This window comes from Pteropus medius, unplaced genomic scaffold, assembly GCF_902729225.1.
Source record: "Pteropus medius unplaced genomic scaffold, Ma_sr-lr_union100, whole genome shotgun sequence".
In the NCBI taxonomy this organism is placed as follows: Eukaryota; Metazoa; Chordata; class Mammalia; order Chiroptera; family Pteropodidae; genus Pteropus; species Pteropus medius.
In genome coordinates this window covers 4,516,816-4,542,656 of record NW_024349804.1, presented here as the reverse complement: position 1 = coordinate 4,542,656, position 25,841 = coordinate 4,516,816, and positions in this window count along the sequence as shown.

Below are 25,841 nucleotides of genomic sequence, written 5' to 3'. Positions count from 1 at the left end.
GTTTTTAAAAACATCTTAACTGATCTAAAGAGCTGTTTTTAAAACATTGGCTTCTAACTGGACCTAGTGTTTATTTAATATTTATCTGCCTCCAGTTTTTCAGAGGAGGGGACATTTGGTGCTTCATCTTGAAGGATGGATATCATTAAAGGAGTCAGAAAAAATGTGACCAAATTTAACCTTCTCTACTGACAAGAGACATGGCCATGGGTAAATTAATGTGACTTCAAAAACCCTGATGTGACTTCTATAAAATAAAGACAATTATCCTTGCCCTAACTATTTATAAGACTTCTGTGAGGAGAGAATGTGTTTACAGATGTAGAACATTATGCAAAATATATTCAGAAAAGTATCATTATTTTTCTAATATACAACCCAGGGAGGCATCACACTTTTAAAAAAAATAATTCCTATCCCATGGCTGCAATAAGTTGGCAGCAGGCCCTTTCACTGCACACAGTGCTGGGCAAAACAGGCAGTGATTGATGTTTGATAATGAATGAGGTCTACTAATTTTGCAGATTCAGTAACATTAGTATCGGTTGACTCAAATGTATATTTATATGTGTTCGTAGATTTCAAGATGTTTTCTAAATAGTCCACTTATCTGGGTTTCTTTAATACTAGACATGAGCTATGCTCTGACTAAGCAAAATTATTATCTGGATGTTATTAGAATTATTTTGCTTATTCTTCCATTTCCATTTGATTTAGAAATAACTCTTTCCTTTGGATTTCTTTTCCTAACTCCTTAGTTTCTTGAAGATTCTAAAATCAAAATCTTTCCAAAATCATCCACTTTGCTGGAACTATTGTCTATTTCAACATTCAAAGTCAGAGGAGAAGGTCATTTACACGTCATATTCAGTCTGAACATGGATTCTCTTGAAATCTATACAGTTTTCATTCTCTTGATGACACTTGAATCATATCTAAAATTTCAACTTCCTTTCATGCTCTAGTGTCATGTTCTTATTCATTCGTGAATATAAATACTATTTCTCAGCAGCAAACGAAACATTTTTAATGTTTTATGTAAAAGTCTATTCACTCTTTCAGAGAACTATAATTGACAGTCAATGTATACTTGAATCTTTCTATTCTTTCATTATGTCGGACAGAGAAATTGACTTTGTAGAGACATATCTGGCAACAGCATGGAAGGATAATTCTCAATGAACTCTCAACCTACCTGGTCAAAATAATTTCTTGCTTGGGTACTGACCTTTCTAACGTTATCCATTATTTTCCAAGACTTTTTGAGTGATTATACCATTCAGACATGGATCTCTAGTTTGTTACGAGATAACTTATAAATAAGTAAATAAGATATCATATGCGTCACGAATGTCAAAACAAGTCAAACGGTAGAACGCAATTAATGTAAAGAGATTCACTAATGAATAAATGCTAAACAATATCAGGAAAAAAAACAAATAAAATAAAGTCATCTCTAATATACAAATGAACACAGCTCCAATAACTGTCCACCTGTCAGTACTTATGTAGTCTAAGATGTTATTCTATTCTATTTTTGTACCCATTCTATATTCTCAAAACATAAAAAAAACCATAATAATACCAATTTGTAATTGGTGGCAGTATTCCAGGAAAGCTACCATCTTCTTTTACCTTTTCTGAAGCCAAGGATCTGCTTAATTTTATGGCTTAAATTGAGTCCATGTGATGTAACCAAACTTTTTTCTGCCCACTTTCATGACTCCTCAGAAACGACCTCTAGCACACTAATAATGACTCTGGTTGCCCACTGCTATCCCTTTCTTTCAGAAACTATGCACGAACTGATTTTAAAACTGTACTATACAATTTTAAGAATATGCACAAAGTTTGTAGTTGTCTGGTTGGTGATCAGGAAAATTCAAGTCGTAATAGTAACTTCGCACTTTGATATAGTCAACCTACGGCAAAGAATGGTAATGATAGGTAAATGTTATATATTTTTAAGTTATATTGGGGGGTCAAGGCAAATGTCTCCATGTATCAGAACCAGAACACAAGACATTTTTTGGCACTAAAGCACTCATTTGGTGGGCTCTATATCCATAAGCAAGAAGAAAGTGATAACTAACAATGCCCTACATGAGGATAGGGCCTGATTCAGGTTCATTGCTCAAAACCAGAGGCTGCAGTAAAGTTTATGAAATATGAATAAAGAAACCACTTTCCTTGATTGTTGGCCATGGGTAGGAAGCTAGAGTCACACAAAGTCAGAAAAATTTAGACATTTCTATCCACATGAGGTCTTCAATATCACTTTGAGGCAGAATGTCTAACCCAACATTACAGACCTTATAAAACCAGAAGCTAGTCTCTAAGGGGACTCCCATTTCTGCCTCCTCCGACTTATGCCCTTGATTACTCCTCATTTACTGAATAGGGCTGGCTTCTCTAACCAATGAGATATTGTGGAAATGACAACTCATAATTTCCTAGGCTAAGTCACACAAAACACATGACTTCCATCTTGCTCCCTTAGATCTCTCCCTCTGGGGAAGCCAGTTGTCCAGCTGTCCTGTTTGAGGATTCTCAAGTATCCTAGAGGCGAGATCTGCATATTGAGAAATAAACACCTTCTAATAGCAATCCGAGCATGCTATCTTGAGAGGGGAGCCTACAGTTCCAGCCAAGCCTTCAGATGCAGACAACTCTAGTTGATAGTTGGTACTGGAATACAAGCTCATGGAAGATCCTAAGCAAGAACCACTTTGCTAATCTGCTCCTATGTTTTGGAACCACAGAAACTATGAGATAATAAATGTTTATTGTTTTAAATCTCTATCTTTTCAATGATTTCATAAGGAAATCTATCATTAGGAAAACAGAGAAAAAATCAATTAGTAGGTTATATATGTACTTTAGTGAAACTCATTTTTTAGAACATACTGATGAGGGTTTTAAGATAACCATGTTTAGAACCATTGAAGAGATAAATTGAGGAAAAAATCCATATAAAGAAAAATACCTTATTAAAGGAAAACAAATAGAAATGAAACAATAGGTAGACAAGGAAAATAACTAGTTTGCTTAAAAATATCAAATACGGTCATGAATTATAATTTTTTCATGCAACATAAATAGAACACAGTTATAAAATATATTAGAAAATAACATTCCTTTAATAAAAAGTATCAGTTGCACACCTAATATTTCCACATACTGTTCTATGCACTGAGAATAAAACAGTGAACAATACAATCATCCTGGAGCTAATATGCTCATAGAAGAAATCAGTCAATAATTAAATTATATGAGGTAGTGTTAGTGACGTGAGGAACATATTTTTAAAAACGTGTCAATTATACTGGAGGTTGACATTTTAGATGGGGATGTTGAGGAAGTTCTCCATGAAGAGGTTACATTTGAGTAGATAGTTGAACGAAGTGTGTGATCAGCTATGCAGAAAAAATAACAGCAGGTGTAAAGGCCATGAATTATGATCAGAGTTAGTGTGTGCAGGAACAGGGAGGAAGGAAGCCTGTATGATTGCTGTGTAGTGAGCAAAGAGAAGAGTGGTAGAAAGGAATTTAGATAGAGAGTCAAGGGTCAGATCATTTAGGGGCTTATAAACTACAGTACGGACTTCGGATTACGTTACTCTATGTTTGATGAGAAGTAATTGGAAGGTTTGGGGGAGGTTGTAATTTGATTTATGCTTGAATTATTCTGGTCGCTTTGTGGGAGCAGACTTTGAGCAAAGTCAAGGAAAAACTGGCGGCAAGGAGATTACTTAGGAAATATTTTCAATAGTCAAGATGAGAGAAATCATCGGCTTTGATAAGGGTGATATGGATTGAGGTGGTAAGAAGTGATCAGATTTGAGATATCAGTAGGAGAGAACCTTGAAAGCATGTCTCCACGGACTGGATGTAGAACATGAGCAAAAGAGTAGTTACAGATGATGCTAATGTATGGCACCTCAGCAATGAGATACATATAGATGCACTATATTAAGATAAGAGATTACTGGGTCAGGAAGATATTTGGAGATTTAATTTCTGGGACATGTTAATCTCGAGATGACCCAGACATCCAAATAGAGGAGTTGAATAAGCTTCTGCATATATGTGTGTGGCATCTATGAAAATGGCTAGAGCTGCTGGCCCAAATTCAGTAACCATCCACGTAGACATGAAATAGGACAAGATCACCTAAAGATTAAGAGTGGATAAAGAAGAAACAATATGCAATGACTGAGCCTTGGGGCACGCCACCGTTTAGAGGGTAAGAATATAAGGTAAGAGGTAGCAAAGGAGACAGCTAAGATACAGGAACACCACAAAGAGAAGGCAAGTAAAGAAGGTACGTCCAGGAAGAAGCGATGAATTAGGATAAATGCTCCTGAATGGTAAAGAAAGGAAAGGACTGAGAATTGATCATTAGTTAAGGCAACATGGGTGGTTTGTGAGGAATCCTGGAGAAGTTCACAGGCATCAGAAATCTAGAAACAATAAACATCTGACTTCCAAAAGTTTAACCTTGATCCTAGGCAAATTTTCAGAATGAATTATTAAGCATACAGATGGTCCCAAAATATTTAGAAAAGTAAAAGTGATTTTTGGGATTCAACATGCCATTACTGAGAAAAGGATGTTGTGGTCAGAGGCAATATAGTATAGTAAGACACGGGTGCAACCTAATTATATCATTTACTTTTCTGGTGATAAAAGGTCCAGGGAGGATGAAAGAGGCAGAGGGACCCAGAGAAGTCGCTGGGGTCTGCTCATGAAGAGCCTTTGTAAGTCATGAAAAGGATTTGGATTTTATTTTGAACGGGATGCTGAGACACTGGTGGACTTTGATCAAAAGAATAACATAACATGAATTGTATTTTACAAGGATCAACCTGTATTCCATATAGAGAATAGTCTTTCGGGGGCTAAGTTTTACGACAAGAAGGCAATTACGAGGCTACAACATTAGTGCTGGAGAGACGACATCATCATCAATAGGTGTGGTAGCAGTGGACATAATGGGAAGTGACTGGATTCTCAATATATTTAGAGGGTAAAACTAATAGCAAAACAATTCAAAGCAAATAAAAATCTTAAATGTTGCCTTCTCCTGATATTCCACCATTATTACAGTATTTATTAAAACAACACGGTAATAGATTCACATTTGTTTTACAACTCAATATATTATTTCAGGATTCCATTCTAGTACTTCCATTTGGAAGTTCTCATAAAATCATCTCCCTGAATGTTCAAAGTGAAAGTCCAACATACCTTTTGAAAAAATTCAGTCAAGTCAATGTCTAGCTGATGGAGGTAATTCAAAATCTTCAAAATGTAGACTTTTGTTTTGAGGGCTTTTATGTGCTTTCCGGCTACATATCTCTCCGCTTTTGACCTCCTCCAAACTAGGCTCTGAATTTGTGCTTAAGAATTTAGTGGAAAAGTGAAAATCAGTCAGTCCTCTGTCAGGATTTTGGCAACAAGATTCAGACAGTAGGTTTGTACACATGTTATACCAGCACTGACATTTAATTCTAGAGACACTGGGATTAGCGAGGGTCTTCCCTGGGACCCAGCTGTATTTATTGTCTGCATTTAATGAAGTGGTCTGTCTTTTCTTTCAGATCCCTGGCTCATTTATAGACTTCATCCCTGATTTTTGGAGATTTCTACAACCAAGACCTCAATTCTTTTTCAGAGAATCTTGCTGCTTACATACTATCTATCTTCAGGGATTTGCTTTCCAGTAGTGGCCCCTTTTCAACTTGATTCAATAAGGACAAGGATATTTTCTTCAAGCTGCATTCAAACTCACCTGCAGCTGTAAGAACTTCCAGCTCCTTCGAGACTTTTAAGAGCAAATTGAAAATGCTCTTATTTGTCTAGGCTTAGCTGTTGGCTAATATGCTAAGAGTATTTTATATTGTATGTTCATCATAGCCCTTTGAAATGCTTTGCATAAAAGACCCTTTATAAGTGTCTCTGCTATTCCTCTCTTGCCTATAGAACTGAGATCTGTGCTGGGGAGAAGGACCATTTATTTCACCTCCTCCTGCTATCACCCCCCACCCCTTTTACTAGTTTTCCATTGTTGGTAACAAGGCACTTGATTTAGGGAGACTTGCCAGCAGCAGTCTCCCTTAACTCTTTCGCTACTGCCTCCTGACAGCTCTCTGGGTTTCAGGAAGAGCTAGACAAGATACATTTACTACTTGGTTATAAAAATGCCATGAGTAGAGTCGTTTAGCACATAATTCTAACTTTCATCTGTGTTAAGATAGATATAATTAAAAGCCAGTGTCACATTCAAAGAGGCGTGGGTTTCCTTGGGACAAACAAAATAGATTCTAAAACATGATTGAAATGGCTCATTTTATCATTGTGAGGCTCATATAGGGAGTATTACACGATGACGGAATAAAATAGATGAAAGGAAAAAAATGTTTATTAGGTCTCTATATGGTTTTAGGCTTTTATGTACAATACATAATTTAATCTTCAAAATAAATTCTAAAATCAATATTACTGTTTTTACTTTGCAGATGAGACAATAAAACCTAATTGAGTTTAGTAGTTTGCTTCCAAATTATAATAATTGGCAAAGCCAAGATCTCAATAGTTTCCTTTTTACTCCAAACCCATGGTCTTGATACTACTAAGTTGCTTCCCATAAATAAGAAGCAGTGAACTTCCTCAAGAACCTTACTGTCCGATACACAGATAGTAGAACACAGTGGCTAAGAACGAAAACTTTTCAGTTAAACTCTCCAAATTTAATTCCAAGTTCCACCACTAGCTACTTGATCTCCGCTCGAAAACTATTTTTCTGAATTTCCCCATAAGTTGTTTTAGTTTTCTATCGCTATGTAACACATTGCCAAACTTCAGGGATTAAAACGACACACATTTATTATCTCACAGTTTATACAGGTCAGGACTCCAGACATGGCTTAGCTGGTCCTCTATCCAGTGACTCACAAGGTTGTTGTCAAGGTAGCCTAGTCTGCAGGCTCATTTGAGGGATGACTAGAGAAAGACCTGCTTCTATGCTCACTCCAGTTGTTAACAAAATTCAGTTCCTTGGAGCTGTAGGACTGAAGATTTCAATTTCTTTGCTGACTGTTGGCCAGAGGCCACTCTCATCTCCTAGAAGCCACCTGCAGCTTCTTGCCACATGGGACTCCCCAATGTGCAGTTCGACCTCTTCAAAGCCAGGAAGAGAGAGAGGGAGACTCCGGTGAGACAGGTGCTATGACCTAATGCAGTATAATGGTGTCCGTGTAATTTTGTACATTCCATTATTTTTGCCATATCCCATGGGTTCCACCCACACCCAAGAGGAGGTGGACCACACAAGGGCGTGAAGTCCATAAGGCAGGGATCACAGGGACCATCTAAACAGACTTTCAGCCACTTAAGTAAAAAGGAATTAATAATTCACTCAATCGTGACACTTATTGTGGCATTGTCTGACTCATGGTAAGTGCTCAGTAAATATCAGCTATGTTTATGTTAATTTTAAAACGTGTAAGAAAAAATAGAAGTGTCATGAGAAATAAAGCTTCACCTCTTCATTGCAAAGAACAAAATATAACAAAATCCTGCCTTCACACCGTTGCCTCCTCCACAAGCCACTGACTTATTTCTTCATTACCAGCTTCCTTGAAAGAGCTTCCTATGTTCATTGACACCATTTCTTCATATTTTACTCAACAAATTGCAGTATCATTTCTTCACCCCTCGACCAGGGGCACTAATAAAAGCTAAAATGCCAAATCCAACAGTCTCCATTTCACCCCAATTTATCAAATAACTGCTCATCTTTGAGTATTATTTACCACTCTGTCCCATGGCCATGCTTTATTTATTTTATTAAATTCTTCTTAGCATGCCTCTTGGATTTCTACTATTTCCTGTCCTCCATATTAGAATTTACATTCCATATCATCAAGAATCTTATTTATTTATTTATTTTTTCAATCGCAGCTGACATTCAATATTATTTTATGTTAATTATATCTAACATAGTGGTTAGATATTTATATAACTTACAAAGTGATCCTTCTGATAAGTCTACTACCAACCTGGCACTATACATAGTTATTACAATATTTTTGACAATATTGCCTTTGTTCTACTTTATATTCCATTGAATTCATCAGCTGAGATCCTGTTTACCAAAGAAAGAAAAGAAGGGAGAAAGAACCTAGGATAATATTTCAATATTTCAGCTAGAAAAAAAAATGGGCTAAATACAGAAAGGTACTGTTTTTAAGATGCTATCACATAATATTCATATGGTAGAGTTTTTTGTTTGTTCGTTTGTTTGCCTTTGTCATCAAACTACCAGTATGTGTAACACCATTTCTCTTAAAACTTTTGTTTGTTGAAGAACTAGCAGCTAAATTACTATCAAATCTACACATGTTTTAAAAATTGGTCCTTAGGTTCAAGGGTTAGATTAGATTTTGTTTACTTCAAAATAAGCTTCATTGGTTGGTATAGCAAAGGCTATCTAACGATAACTTTTCTTTGCTCCCTGATATATCCTAACCTTCCAGTTGCTTTGCTTTGGGACCATGTGACCAACTCTAGCCAAAGAGCCAAAAAAAAAACAAACAAAAAAAAGTGAGCAGAATCAACAAGTGTCACTTTAAGGCTGTGGCATTTAAGAACTTGTACACTAGCCCCATGCTGTCTCTTCTCACTGCATAGCCAGCTCCGAGTTCTCATATTCCAGAAGGTATAGCTACAGGATTGTGCAGGTTCTACCAGCTTTAGTCTCTGAGTTATTATGCATGGCAGATTACACTTTCTACCCCAACTTCCGCCCTAAGAAATGGCTCATTTTAGATAGACAATATAAATAAAGAATATGCTTTTTGTTGTTGCTAAAACATCAAGATTCATAGACTTATTCGTTCCTACAGCATAATTTATCTTGAGTAATATAAGTATTCATGGGAAAATCTAACTTTCTTCTTTCTTCTGTGGCTGGAAAAGCTCTGAATATTTCGGTGCAAAATAATAGAGAGATCTATTGTCAGCGAGCAAGCTTCAAAAACATGACCAGAATTTTTTTTCTTACTGTTATGTTTAAATTTCTATTGAAATTTATAGATGAAGTTTCTGAAAGTATAAACGTAAAGGAATCTTTGTTAATCAAACGTGGTATTGAAAAGGCATATGGTGAATAGATGCATGAACACAGTTTTGAAATACAAACGTACAAATAGTATAGAATCTAAAAAAGTATATGGTCACGTAGCAAACAATGAGACAAGAGAGTCTTTTTCTTGAATTCAGAAATTCCATGAGCCTAAATGACTTCAAATTCAATGCCTTCTGTTAGGTTTCTAACAATTATATATATACCCTAAATATATAATTTTATTCATCAATTACCACCAGGTTCTCGATTAGAATAGTATTTCAGAATCTTGAAAATATAAAATGCATCTAGGCCCTAGAAGAAGATACTTTCTAGATATTTCTATGGAGATTCTAGAAAAGGTCAAGTACAAAGATAAGCAACAAACAATTCTGATATGTTTGTATCAGCTGGGATTGATGGGAAATGAAATAATCTCATGGAGAATGCATATATTTGGACCCAGAAGATCTTATTTTGAATTTCAACTTTGCCACTAATTCTTTGTGATGCACTGGGAAAGTTATGCAAACCTTTTAGAGAAACAAATGAAAAAGAATCCTCAGAGGTTTGCAGTCAGTCACCAACTGTTTTGTACCCTGCAGTATTCTAGGTATTGGGGATGAAATATCAGATAAGACAAACGGGTCCCTCGAGGAACTTAAATATAAATAGAAGCTGTTAGTATAGGAATGTGCATTCCAAACCTTCCAATGAGTACAGACCCCCTCCTTGGGAGAACAGAGTTAATAGCCCCACTCTGGAAGTAAGTGTAGAAGAGATGAATGACGAACATGTCATCTGGGGAAAATAATTTCCTTTGAATACAATGGTTGATCCTATTTCCGTGAGTTGGATAATCTCACCTTATTAATGTCTTTATTCATTTCTTCAACAAATATTTATTGAGGCCCTAGAAGAAGATACTTTCTGGGTCCAAATACATACATTCTCCATGAGATTATTTCATTTCCCATCAATCCCAGTTGATACAACCATATCAGAATTGTTTGTTGCTTATCTTTGTACTTGACGTTTTCTAGAATCTCCATAGAAATATCTAGAAAGTATCTTCTTCTAGGGCCTAGAAGAAAGTATCTTCTTTGTGCTTAGCACTGTGGTAGAAACTGGTGATTTTGCTTCTTGTTCTTATCTAATATAGTCAAATATCTATAAATGTATAGGATAATGGAATCAGATAACTGTGTTAATAAAGTTAATCACCACAGAAGAAAAAAATTTAAACATTCTGATGTTAAGGACATGGGATGGTTAGTGGAGAAGATTTCATAAATCTTATAATAAAGTTATTTATAAAAATGTAGACGTTTCTCAGATTGATGTCAACTTCTGGCTAGCAAGTTTAGTGGAGGGAGAGAAGATCTTTCAGTACAAGGAGATATGTGCAAATATGCAGAGACATATTTGGAGAATTACATGTAGTTAGGTTTTTCTTATTATATTTTTTTTATGGAGTATAAAGTGCGGTGGGTAGATTATTTGTTCGAACTCAGCCATTAATTTGCCAGGGTTTAAAAAATGTCCTTAAAATAGTTAACCTAAAAAACGTTAGCAAAGGAAGAAAGAAACATCTTTGCTTTCACATTCTTATTTAAAATTCAATTTTAAAATTGGTTCTAGGTTATATTTAGACATTTTAGGGTAATGGAGAGAGAGGCCTTATCATCTCAGCACATCGGCATGTACCAGTTTGTACTTTTTAAAGTAATTACGGGGAAATGTGTGTATTTATAGTTGACTTTGACTTTCTTACAGTTATTTAATAAGGCAGGCTCGCAATCCTGCTCTCATGATCTAAGAACCTGTAATCTCTCTGGGGTCTAATTATCTCCCGATAACCTTGCCCCTTGACGACATCCGTATTGCTATTATAAAACATGTTTATTTTGGGAAAGAACATATATTTTGTAGTGTAATAGCATTAAACTGTCAGACCTGAGTGTTAACAGCAATTTGCCCGAAGAGCTTTCAGAAAAGATTAGCTCAGGCATTATACATGGCTTATCAGACGATCTAAGAGGATCAAAAGTCATTTTTATAACAATTACTTTTTTTTCTTGGAAAAGGAAAGTTGGCAGTACTAAAACCTGGTTTAAATATCCACAAATAGGGCTGTCTACAATTTTACTGAAGGATGCAGCCTGTCAGGATGATATACAAGTCAACTGGCATGAAAAGAGAGAAGAGGCCATGTCCAAAGTAACGCTGGCGAACTCTGAGAGTATGGTTCTAGAGTCAGAAGCCCCTTGATTCAAGTCCCAGCTCTGTCCTCATTACCAATGTGAGTTTATGAAACTTAGCATCTTATTTTTCTCAGTCAGTCCGGGGTGGGGCAGTAATAACAGTATCCAAAACACATTATCATACGAGGAATTAAAATAGATGTTGATTAAAATGTTCATCAGAATGATAAGTGCATACCTATTAAGAAAGTTATAATTTTATTATTCTCATGATTATTCAGTATTCAACAAATATATATTCTCCAGTTTTGTACTATTCACAGCTATGAAATAGTTGTCCAATGGTGAACAGAAGGAACACGCTTTTTTCATAAGGCAAATAAATAAAATTATATTTCATTATTAATAGTGTAAAGCATTATATCTTTGAATCTTTAATAAAAATGGTGTTCCGAAACTACCATTTGAGGTTGAAATAGAAGAGACTCTCAGTGAGTCCCCAAACCCAGTATCCTGTCAAATAAGGTAACGGCCAGAGCCTTGCTGACCATGCCCTCTCTAAAATGAAAGAATGAGGAGGACAAAGACAAGTGATGTACTGGTCATTTCAACATATGTCATACTATTACTATTTTTTGAAACTACTTTGAAGCAGATATTCATTAATTTTTACTCAAGCACCCGCTCGGTGCCAGTTACTCTAGGGATAAAGAAGTCAATATGAAACTATATTCCAGTGAGAAGGATATAGAAAATAAACAACAATAAGATTAACAGCGTATCAGAAGGTGGTGAGTCTTACAGAGAAAAATGAAGTGGGAAAGATGGATAGAGTGAGCATAGTGGGCGCTATCTTTTAAAGGATAATCAAGAAAGGCTTCAATATGCAGAAGCATGCAGGAGGGGAAGAGATGCCTCAGTTGAAGAAATGGAGACCAAGAAAAAAGGTTTTATTCATTTATATATTTCTATGTTTATTTATGTCCTTTCTTTGTTTGAAAATTGGTTTAAAAACTGATGTTAAATATAGCCAGAGAAGATAATAAGGGAGGAAGAAAATCCAGGCAAATCCAGGGAAAATAATGTAGAGAAATAAAACAAACAAACAAAAAAAGATTTGGGTTTATGTACAAAATTTACTTTCCAGTTACAAAATATTATCTTTGAGCTTTCTACTAGCCAAAGTAAAGAGAAACTAATCAATTACAAAATTCAACTAAATCCCTAATACAACTCAACTGATAATGCAGGAGGAGCTGAATTAGTACTGGTACTGAGATCATAGAGGAAAGTTTGAATAAGGCACTCGACAGTGTCATTACAGTAAATACAGCAGTGCATTCCCTAGTGTCATTTGTTATAATGTCCCTCCAATGTAAACGCAAGCCAAATGCCGAAGTGCAACTGCATTTGCGGTATTCCACAAAAGCAAAAAAAAAAAACGGTGGAGTCCCCTTCTCTCTGAAGATCTGGCTGAGACCCAGCAGAGACTGTAGATTATCTCGACAAATGATAAAAAGGATTTTCTTCAAAAAATTTCATTTGACTCCACTAAAAAAAAAAAAAAAAAAAAAAAATACTCTACTGTGTCTCATCAACGCTCTTATTCTGTGAAGAATGTTAGGATATAACTTCATAAAATCTGGAGAGCATAACAAAGATGTTTTCTAAAATGTTGACTACTATATTGAGACAGAGAGATTAACCAACTTATAAATGACTACAGAGTGAGGACATGGGAAAGGCAGGGTTTAAACCTTGGTATGTCCGACTGTTAGGTTTACTTTCCGTTTAAATGTACTTCCCCATCTTTATTTAAAATTATGTTTAAATGGTATTTATTTTTATTATATCGGCTATAAATGCACCTGGAATAAAAAATAGACAATAAATACAATAAATAATAAATGAAATAATAATACAATATAAACTAATAAATCAATAAAAATAAATAGGAAGAAAAATTAAAAGGTAATTCTACATCAAAATTACATGTTACGATTCAATAAGAATCCTTTTTCTTTACCCGTTAGGTAAAATAATTTTAAACTTATTTAAAATACTCCATATCTGAAACTAGCCAATATAAGTTTGAAAGAAAAAAGTGAGAGGGGGCATGTACTAAATAACTTACTAAAAAGCCATCGGGATCAAACCACAGTGGAATTGGTACAAAAGGGACAAATAGGTCAGTGGAAGAGAAGAGAGTTTAAGAATAGATTGAAAGATAGATACGAACTTGATAAAGGCCACCTATTCACATTTTAAGTCAATGGGAAAATAGCGCTTTACTTAATAAATGCCTAAATGTTGTGATATACATTAGCAGAAAAAGGAAAAATCCTTACTTCATACTACATACAAATTAGAAATGTGTTAGGGACTTTTTTTTGGTGAGAAAAATAGGGTTTCAGAAATTCTGCTGACTTCAAGTCTACTAAGAAGTCTCACTGTCTTGCTGTATCTGACCAAATGAGGTATGCAACTGGCAAGAGATGCCTCCAACAATTTTAAGCCAGAATCTCCGCATTCCACTGTCTTCTTAAAGGCCCATGAACGTGAGTAATAGTGTACTGTGGATGCAGAGAATTCTAAAGGACCTCGCCTAGGGCAAGGCGTCCCTCCCTGGAATTACTGGGTGGTATTATTTCAGACTCTTATTCAGCGTTTCAAATAATTATTTGTTCACAGCAATCTTAAGAGACTTCTTCCATTGTTGAGAAACTCTAATAGGTAGATATTCTTTTTTGTATGGGCCCCTAAGATTTCTACCCATTGTTTCAGAAATGTTAATAGGTTAAAATTGTGTCTATTAGAATAGGATAGAATTAATGCTGGTCCTAGTGGGCATTATCATTGTGTATTTTATTTTCCTGGACTTCGAAAGGATTCTGTTCAGTGTTTCATCATTTAGTATGACATCTACTTTTAGATGAGTTATGCGTGCGTGTGTGTGTGTGTGTATACATACAATACACATAAAATAGATGGTATATGTGCGTGTGTATTTTTTAAAAGAATACATCCACTACTACATTATTGCAAGTTTTATCTAGAATTTCTCTTCAGCATTTATGGAAATGATCATGTAATCTTTTTTTCCTTTATATATATATATATATATATATATATATATATATATATATACATATATATTTATATATTTATTAAATATTTATATATTTATATAAATATATATAAATATATAAATAAATATATATATATATAAATATAAATAGAGATTCCAGGGGAAAAAAACATATAATTACTGATTTCTTTATATATAAAGAAATAAATATATATATATTTCTTTATATATAAAGAAATCAGTAATTATATGTTTTTTTTCCCCTGGAATCTCTATTTGGTTCTTTATTTAAAAATGTATCAATCGCTTTCTTATAAAAATTATGTATTTTTATTACTTTAGGAATACATATTAGCACTTCATCTTCTTTTATAATTCTAACATACTTGAAAATTCCTTTCAAAGTGCCCATTTGTCTATACTTCTGTAAACATAAATGCTTCCATTGAGAATCAAATGACAATTTCTGATTGTGGGTTTTCTTGGGTGTACAGTGATTCCATCTGTTATTGCATTTAGTGGAGGTTTTCTCTCATTTTTTCCCCAGCTTCTGGAGACATCCTTAAGAATTGCTTCTACATTCAGCTTTGCAAAGTCACTACAGAGATTTCTCTTTTGGGGTCAGTTTTAGATTAGTTTCCAGGCTTGAGGCTTTCACAACACATGGATGATTTAAGTTTCTACACACATATGCAATCTGCCAGGTGTTCTGATTTCTCCTCATAACGGTTTCCATTAGCAGCTCAGGAGTAGGGCTTACTACCAGGCCAGAATCCTAGGCTGGTAAGTGTAAATTTTTGGATCCCAAAAGAAGAAACAACATCCTCCTAGATCTGAGAACTATGTAAGAATTTCAGGTCAAATTCCATACATGCATGAGGCTGGCTTTATTATGACACTGAAGATGGTCTAACCAAGGTTGGCAAGTAGTCAGTGCACAGTACCCGTTGTTAAAATATTAAAATATCTCTATATCTTTAGCCAACCTAATCATCTCAGTCCCATTATGGAGAAACCCCCTGGGATTGCCACACTGTGTTCTAGCTAATAAACTAGTCTCCAAAACTTTAACTCCCAAAGCAAGCATGACATCCAGTTTGATGTTGTAATATTTAAGTATTTATAATACTCTGAGTATAATCAACCCAAAATCCCCACGAGTATGATTTCTATTCCACCCTCACTTTGACTGGCCTCTAATCTAGCCTATAATCTCCTTTCTGTCTTCAAAAGTCTATGTTTATCTTTAGATACTTTCAAAGAGATATGGCATTGTGTTCGTGAATTATTCGAGATATGGCATCCATACTGATCATTGCAAAATGGAGCTTAAAAATTCTAGTCAAAATATAAATGTTTCCCCATTTTTGTTCAGTGCCCAGAGATAACATTACAATTTGAGATGTGAATTTTTTCTTCATTTCATTTTCTAAAAACAAGGAAGTTTCATTAATTTAGCAAGTCATCGCATCACATCTCAAAGGTTTAATGTGATTTTGAAGTTTCATCAATCTCAAACACCAGTCAAATAATTTTCATGGAAAGTCTATTCAATTTACTTCATATTCAAAATACAAATGTATGGTTTTGTTGCTATATTTTCCCATTCTTGTTTAAGAATCAGAAATTAATCCTTTACTTACATCGCTATTTATGCTGTTCATTTGGATATTTTCTTATAAATCCTTATGAAGTAATACATTCACTATGCCATAATGTAGGCACTAATTAAGTTTACTTTACTATGTTGGAGACCCCTGGTTTCTCTGGCTTCCCATGGTGATGGTGAGAATAGCTGGTGCCAATTTTTTCAATTTCCTATGACCTTTTATATTTCCAGGGAAAAGCCTTTGCTTAGAGCATATAACACAAGTTAATGTTTATTTTGGTCATAAATATATGTTTTTGTTGTTGTTCTTGTTGATGTTATTGCTGTATGCGTGTCTGAGTGTTAAGGAAGAAAAATAGAAAGTCACAGAATCATGTATGTTGACTATCAGAACTGCTTGAACCTTCATTTATACCATAGAATAAAATTACAGGGTTAAATAAAATAGGCTTTCTTTATAAGTAATTTGGCAAAATATACCTTTTTAAAACACACGATGATTTGAATAACCAGCAAACTAGTATTGTTGTCTCTATCTGCCTCCGATGCAACTGAGTGCCTTCTGGAAAGTTATAGTCGTATATCAGAAATATTACCTTTTATTGAGCACCTAATATACTTACACTGCCAAGGAACTTTATATGCATTTCATCACTTAACCAACTCAGAGCAACCTGACAAGTTAGGAAATATTATGCCAATTTTATAAATGAGAAAACTGAGACCCCCAAGAGGTTATGTAACTTAAAATAATATAACTTGATTTTGCCTACAACAGAATTTGAAATTCATTTAGTAGGACTGCAAAATGTATCCTCTCTCCATTGCACACAAATGCTCATAAAGTAGATATCAATCTTATTTCTGAGCGCATTCTGCTTTTATGAGAAAGTTTGGCCTTTATGTTGCTTTTTCTGGAAGGAATATTCTCATCTCCTTCACTACCTGCTTGATATTCTATTGAGAATAGTAAACCAAACTCTTTGACTTTGGACATAATAACCGCATATTATTCCCATGATCCACTAATTTCAATAGGGTGTGGATCAGGTTCTCAAAATTTCCACATAAATCATTCTATCCTGGCACATACCTCCTGCCTAAACTGATTGGATAGGCTCTTTCCAGCAAGATTGCTATGACAACATTTTCTCTATGGCCTGTGGTTTCCAACTTATTTGACATGTTTTCTTTAATTTGATTAGAATGTCTTGGCATCTACACTGGCTTGTTGGGACTGACACTGTTTCTTCCGTGGACTGGTTTTCTTCTGCACAACTGTAACTTGCTGTCTATTTAAGAGCTCTTAACCCAAGCCCAGGGTCACACAAGTTTAGATCACTTAGATGAATGACACACTCACATACTCCCTCCATGTGACAACTCTGGCTGCAACTGAATTCATCAGTCCTGATAATTTAAATGTTTTGCTGCTTCACAAAAATAACAGTAGAAAATCATCTCTATTACTGAACACCATATATTTTTTTTTCCATTTGACATACATGGACTGAGCATTTACTGAGCACTAGATACCATGCTAGAATCACAGCATACAAAGGCATGGTCTTGTCCTCAAGAAACTGAATTCCAGTGAAGGAGACAAGTAAATTCATACAGAGCTATAACAAATATTAAATGTCAAAGTAGCTTCCCTAACATTAGTCTCTCCCAGGTTTCCTTGTACCTCTTTGCCCACTCACTCCTTCTCAATCAGTTTCCTTTACTGGCTCCTCCCCTTTTATCTTTCCTGAAACTTCTGGTATGTTTTCAGCCAGCTTCTCTTCTCACCCTTCATACTCTCTTTGAGCATTCCTTCTCACTCTGTAGAGATGAATTCCAAATGATGTTTTTGGCACCTCCACCTCGAAGTGAAGTGCCATTGACTCCTTACACTGAACAAGGCAAAAATGAAGCTCATCATCCTTCCACAAAACCCTCTCCCCAGCAATATGCCCAATTTCGTGACATCTCTCATGGTTTCATTCCACTTAGTACCTGGTGTTCTCATCTAACTTTGAGGCCAACTCAGAAACCATCCTTGATGCATTCTTGTCCATAGCCACCAATGTCCTATCATCAGATTCTGATCATTATACTTCCTAAATCTTGAGAATCTATCCTCACTGTTCTATTTTAGGAGAGCCATCGCCATCTCATGATCAGGTCCCATCAACAATCAAAACAGTCTTCCCTCCCTGAGTCTTTCTTTCTGTAATCCATAATCTATACTATTACACAGTAATATTTAAAAATCCACATCAGAAAACTGCTAGGCTTAAAACCCTCCAGTGGCTCCTTATAACCCACAGCCTATATCCAAATTCCCAAACGAAGATTTGGCAGGATTTTAAATGATTGAGACTCAGATTACCTCTCCAGAGCTTGTTCCTCTTTCTCAATCTTTCTATCCCACAAAAATGTGGAACTCCTTTAAATTTCCTTTGTATATTTTTTTCCCTCGAGGCCGTAATTCATGCTATTCTTTATGCTGGGACATTCTCCCCATCCCTCCCATCACACTCTCTCTTTCTGCTAGACAAATCTGACTCTTTAGGTATCAGTTTAGATGTCTCTGATGTCACAGACTATGATTATCACCATGAGTTGGCAATTATAAATCATGTCAGTGATAAAATACTATTTTCTGAAAAGATATCATTTATTGTTCTAAATTCGATCCTTGCCAGTTACTTTAACTGGCTTCCATTATGATATTTTACATGGTCATTTGAAGTTTTATTTAATTTAATATTTAAAACAATCTAACAGCACAAAATGCAAGTCATAATTTTTGCCTGATAAATGCAATTTTTTGTTCACACATGAAATATTTTACTGAATTTGAATAACATTCTTAGAATTAAAATTTCATATTTCTATTTAATTATTATTCAATTGTTCACCATGCTAGTAAATTAATATATAGGCATACACTGTATCTCTTTTATCAAAAACTATTACTATAATTAAATTATGAATCCATTACTCTTTTGTATATTATTAATTTTTTTGTCGTTTTTACTTTTTCTGGCATAACTAAATATACAGTTTAATGAAAGAAAATTATCATTGTTTATTTTCAACCCATTATTATTATTATTTTGTTTTATTGTTAGTAATGAAAGTAATTTTATAATAACATTGTCACAAAATGATTCATTCCGGGTGTCCAATATGGTAAGTGTACCCACAACAAACTCTGTAAGATATGTGCAAATATTATTCCTATTTTTACAGTTAAGAAAACCTGAGTGAAAATTGGCAAGTGACAGAGTGAGATTTGCATGCAAAAGAGATTACTCTAGATAGGGGCAGACAGGAAGCAGAGAGACCAGTTAGAAGACTCTCTTAAAGGTTTGTCCTGGAGGCCTTTTGTGGAGGGGATGATTCCTTTGAAGGGTCTGAGCAGCTTCTGCAGAAGAAATGACCTACAAGTTGTTCCCTGGACGATTCTTGCTAATGCTTACACACAAAAAGGTTTCTAGTTTACTGTTCCTTCTAGAATACAGTTGATGAAAAAAAATCTCATTTCTGGGGGAAGAATTTCTTCCACTGATTACCAGGCCGAAGTTATAAAAATGAAATATTGTAATTTCATAGTCACAACACCAGTTTTATAACTGTGTCCCCATTTCTTATTTGATATATATTTAATGAGGTGACTTTCAGAGCATAACATGATATGCAGGAAAATATTAGGAGTTACTATGTTGACCTGTGTTACACCATTAAGGAAAGGCTTCATATGATGTCAATGATAACACATTGCACTACTTCTCCCTGGATTGTTACTGGCAGAACACGAAATGACCAGTTAAGGTTCTCTCCATCCTAACAATATTATCCCCCATGCATTACCAGGCCTTTATGTCACATTTTTCACTATTATTATCCAAATAGCAGGTTCTTGCTGGGCATTTCTATAGCACCCCTGGCCCCTTTTTCCACAGCTAGATAGCAGATAAGACAGACAAAAAATGAGACTTAACTGTTTAAGATTCAGATCACTTAGTTAATTTGAAAACTATGCTTCATTTCTGATTCTGTATTTTTTTCTTCCTTATCCATAAACAATGCATTATGCTGCCTTTTCCTGAGATTTTTCCATTGTTATAAATTTAGGGGGCAAAGCCAGAAAAGTTATTTTATATTTCACTCACAATGCATGTGTTCTATACTTGAAGCTTTAAATAAATCATGGATGAACACTCTGGGGAGGGCATGGTGGATAATCTTTAATTGACAGAAAAGGGGTCATCTCGAATACTGAAGCCTACAATTGGTTGAACAGTTACTCAGAGATCATTACTCCTTGTCAAGCCTTAGCCCTCTCAGTCCATCCTACATTAGCATTTCTGCTGAGATTAGAGAACAGAATACACATCAGGGCCAAATGTAGAGATGAGTCCTGTGTGAGATCGGATCTCTCTCCAGGGTGCTGAGACCAGCAATTTATTTTACATAAACCAAACTACAGATCTTCGTTTGTTGGTAATTATTCTGGGTGATTGCTCTTCCACAGGTAATTCCATACTACTTTAAGCATAAAGGTGTTATTTTGAGGAAAGGATGACAGGAACAGCTCTACTTGGGGGATCTATCGGGAGAAAATGGACGTGAGTACAGGGAGTAAGGGGGATTTGATTCAGATTCCAGAGTTTGTATTTCGCTGTGTCTATGTTTCATCTTTGGAAAAGTGCCTAAGGCAGTGTGAACAAGTTGATCATAGGTATGGATTTTAGTCCAGTTCTTCTTTATTCTATAAGTTAAAGTAAGATAAGCGTGATATTCTTCCCTTAGAGGAGAGTGAAATGTTGAAAACATAACATTTACATTTTTTTTTTTTTTTTTTACCAAAATTGAGACCAATTCTTGACGGTCAAAGTTTGGCTTAGTCACCAGAGCAAAAACTTAACATTGAAATTTAGGTATTATTTTATGCAAAACATATTTGCAAGGTAAACCTTCAAATTAGTAATGGGGCCACCACTAAGCAGAGTATTTTTAAATTCGCAACATGTATCTAGCACACTGTTGACATTTAATCCTCTGTAACGTCCACTTAATGACTTTACCATCCCTACGAGAGATTTCCACACAAGCCATCTAATGCAGTGATGTTCCCGGAGTTGAAGAGAGAGCAGGACAAGGTGTATGAGAATTCCTTGAAAGGTGTTTTAGGACTACACACCCCACAGTGTAATCCAATATGCCCTTACTCAGGTGTTTGAGGCATGTGGATCACCAGGGGCCTGAATCAATACAGGAAAATTGAGGGCCCAGAGAGGTGAGATGACAATGCCTCATGAAATTCTCCTAGCAAGATATATACCCAGACACCCAACCCACAATTCCGGAGGCAGTACTGTATGGTGCTCATGAGCATAGACCATGAAGCCAGATACCTTGGGTTCAAATTCCAGTTTTGCCTATGCTCACTGCTTGACATTTGCCAATTTACTTAGACTCTCAATAATTAGTTACCTTGTTTGTGATATAACTGGGAAGTACATTTTGGGGGACATAGTAAGACATAACTTTGGCACAGACAGAGAAAGAACAGGAGGAAGGCTGTCTATCACAGTCAGGGCAAGCCTCCCACCGGACTACATTCTGCAAAGTAGTGACACAACAGAAGACCAAACAGTCCTTAGAAGTGTTCCGTTGGTCTCTCTGGTCTTTTTAGAGAGTTCGAATTTCTTGTTAACATTATAAAATTGGGAGATTTCACATTAATCTCTACATCATTTGATATGTCACCCCTTCCTCCTTGATTCACTCTTTACTTGGCTTCCACAATATACCTTCATGATCTTTTCTTATTTCATTGGCTGTTGCTTCTCAGACTCCTCTGTTGGCCCCTCCTCCTTCCTTGACCCCTAAATATATAGGAGTGCCCAAGGCACTCATCACTATCCACAGCCATTCTTTTGTGAGACCACCCAGTCCCAAGGCTTTCAATATCATCCATGCACTGATGACTCCCAAATGTACATCTCTAGTTTGGTGATTCCAGTCTTCCCTATCTCATTTCCTACATGGCAACTCCACTTGAATGTCTTCCAGTCCACTCTTCTCATCTAGGTCATGTAAAAGAAGATTCAATGCAGGGATTAAAGCACAATCCAGGGGAGGTGAAGAATTTCCTCTCTGGCTAACTAACAGTAAACTTCCGAGAGACACAGCAAACTGCTTAGGAGGCTTTTCTTTTGTACTCAACAAGGAAGTGGAGGAGGTCCAAGGGACAAGAAATTCTGCCTGGCTTCTTCCCGTGGAAAGGTGACGCACTATAAGTTTTGGCTCCTTGACAGTCTCTCAGGGCTCTATCATCCAAATGTTTGGAAGTGACTTTCTGTTTCATCCAAGCCCCAAAGTGGAAGGGTATTCTAGCACAAATAGGTGACAGCCAAAATGAAGGATGAAGAAGCCATATGAGGGCATACACGGGTTTGGGCTCCATTAGAGCATCTTGAAATTAACCTGTCCCAAACTGTCTCTCCCCCTGATCTCCTCCTCATTCAAATCCCTTCTCTATTATCAGTTACAGAGAGTTCCAGACCGGAAACCTTGAAATCACCTTTATTTCTTTTCTCTCTGGCACACTCCACATCTAATTCCACAGCCAATCCTCACAGCTCCACCTTCAAAATATAGTCAAGATCTGGATCCCTTACTTAGCGGGTGTCACTGGCTATTTCTTTGCTTTCCTACTATGCCTATATATGGCTTTCTTCCTTACTTACCTCAGGTTATTGCTCAAATGTTATATTCTCAGTAAAGCCTTCCCTGACCAGACAGGTACTCTGCTCCCTACAGCATTCTTTATCCTGCTTCCTCAATTTTCACCCTCTGATGTATTATATGATTTCATTATTTATTGTCTGTTTCTCCACATGAATACAATCTCAATTAGGACAGCATTTTCAGTGTGTTGTGCTCACTACCTAGAACAGTTTACAGCACAGAGGATGTTTGCAATAAAGATTTGAATGATTTCCAATATTTCTTGAAAACGAATCAGAGCTCCCAGTTTTACCAGGCCCCCATTTTCAGATAAGAATCTTCAGCGAGAATGAGTAGGTCCACCTACTAGCAGCAGACTATACTTGGCTGCCTAAATCTTGGGACCTGAATAGCCTCTGGGCATCTGAGTTGGAACCCTGAATGACTGTGTAACCTGAAGAAGTGACTGTGTCCGATATAATGCCTGAAGTTCCTGGGCGGACCAGAGAACAGAGAATATTTAAAACATCCTGAGTAGAATGAGATCATTTCTTGCTTAGTGTCTGAGCTGAAGGTGATCTGCATAAAGCCACTTCCTGGGTAAAATAATTAAATATCATTTCTCTCCAACACCCATCTTTGTAGCAGTGTAAGAGCATCACTACTTCATTAGTTCATGCGCTGTCTGATCACTGCTTTTCCCACAGGTTTCAATATCACACGAACACCACTGAAACATCACTCCAAAGTGCTCCCTGAGCCATAGACTTTTGGATCCATTTGCCAGCTGAACACCTTTACCGGGATCTGTGTTACAATCTTAACAAGTCCATAACTGAACTCACTTTCTTCCCTCCTCCCACCTGCTCTTCTTCCTTGGAGTTTCCATCTTAGTTAATGCGATCAAATCTACATGCTCACCCAAGTCAAAAAAAAGGCCAAACTTTTCCTTCCACCTCATCTCCCATTTCCACTGTCTAACTAACTCGTGTTCAATTTTTACCTTCAATATGGCTCTTGACTTTTTTTTTTTAGTGTTCCTAAGGCTGCTTTAGTTTAAGTCTAATTTCTTCCTTGCATGATTGCAGGCAATTCCTAAATGGTATTTCCTTTGACTCTAGAGATTTCCTCGCTCTTGCTAAGGCTGTTCAAGCCAGAGAATTAAGAGTCATCCTTGATTCCATCCTCTCCCTCATTCAATATTGCTAATCTATCCCTATGTTTTGCTAATTTTACCTCCTCAAATATCTCCTGAATTGCCTTTTCATCTACCTAATCTAGGCTCTCTTCATTTTCATCTCTCTCCTGAATTACTGTGAAAGCTTCCTACTTGCTCATCCCCTCCTTTTATTTATTTATTTTTTGCTTTATCCACTGCCAAATGATTTTTAGCAGTGTAGCCAAAGTAATCTTTTTAAAAACATAGTTTCTTAAAATGTATTTTTTTAATGTTAATGTCCTATTCAAACACCCTTCTAGTGCTTCTCATTGCCTTTAGAAGAAAAGGAATGTTCTTTAATGGGGTTTGTGAAGCCTTCTCGATCCAGCCCCTCCTGCCTTCCAATCTCATCTTGGGCCACTTGTCCCTCATTCTCTCCTCTCCAGCTACGCTGGGCTTCGCTGGGTTTCTTTAAGAAGCCATATTCTCTGTCATCTCTGTTTCTTGCCAACCCCTCCCTTGACCTACCTAAACCTAACCAATCCATCACATGCCCGCTTAAACACCCCTGTCTCGGAGAAGCCTACTTTGTCAAAGTTGGATCCCCTTGTTTTACACTCTTCTAATAGAAGTTTCCACACTTCTATTAACTAAATTCCTTATAAGCATTTTCAATAACTGTCTTTAGAGCAGTCTACAAGCTCTGTGAAAACAGAGACCACTTCCAGTTTACTAATAAGCTCTTTATACTAATATCTAGTGCAGTTCTTGGCAAATAGAGATTGTGGTTAATTTTACATGTCAAATTGTCTGGGCTGTGGGATGCCCAGATCGTTGGTAAAACACGATTTCTGGCTGAGCCTGTGACGGTGTTTCTGGGAGAGATTATCATTGACTCAGTAAATCAAGTCAAAATCTCCCTCACCAATTCTGGTCGGCATCATCCAATCCATTGAGGGCCTACATAGAACAAAAAGGCAAGGGAAGGATGCATTCGCTCTCTTGCTTAAGCTGAGACATCCATCTTCTTCTGCCACAGACCTCAGCACTCCTGGTTCTCAGGTCTTCAGGCTGCCACTGTTGGCCACCTGGTTCTCAGACCATTGGATTCAAAGTGAGACTTACACCATTGGCTCTCTGGTTCACAGGGCTTTGAGTTTGGACTGGAGCCATATTGCTGGCTTTCTTCGATGTTCATCTTACAGACAGCAGATCATAGGACTTCTCAGCCTCTATAACCATGTGAGCCAACACCTCATAATAAATCTCTTTCAATATGTCTATATATATCCTATTGGTTCTATTCTCTCTGGAGAACCCTAATACATAGATGTTCCAAAAAAATCAAGTGAATGATTTACTTTTATTTTATTCATTAAGAACATAGGAAATACCTTAAATACACACACACAAAGTGCTAACTGATACTCTAAAATATAAATCTGATCTTATTCCCCTTATACTTAATATCCTTTGACATCCACTTCCCAAGCCTAAAAGCTTACTCCTTAATCTGGCACGTAAAGCCTATGTACCTTTGCAATGCCTTCTCTTTCTACTCTCTGAGATGCTCCTGTGATTTGGAGTATTTCGATTTCTCCAAAGTTATGGTGTAATTTGACATTTTCTTCTCTTCACTCTTCTTGAAGTTTCTCTCAGTGTTCTTTATCAACCTGGAATTCCCACTTCAAGAGTCAACTCAAAATTCACCTACTTCCATGAACCTTTCTCTGGATTCTCAAGTGAGCAAATTGGATACTGTCACCTCCATGCTTCCAGAACTGCTTACATATTTCTGTTTTATAGCATAAAACTATTAGTTTAAAAGTCCTCTCTACCCTTCTCAGTGTTCTACAGATACAGGGCCATGGTGTTTTTCTACATGTCTGGAACATGTGCAAAATCAATCAAAGTCATTTGAACCGC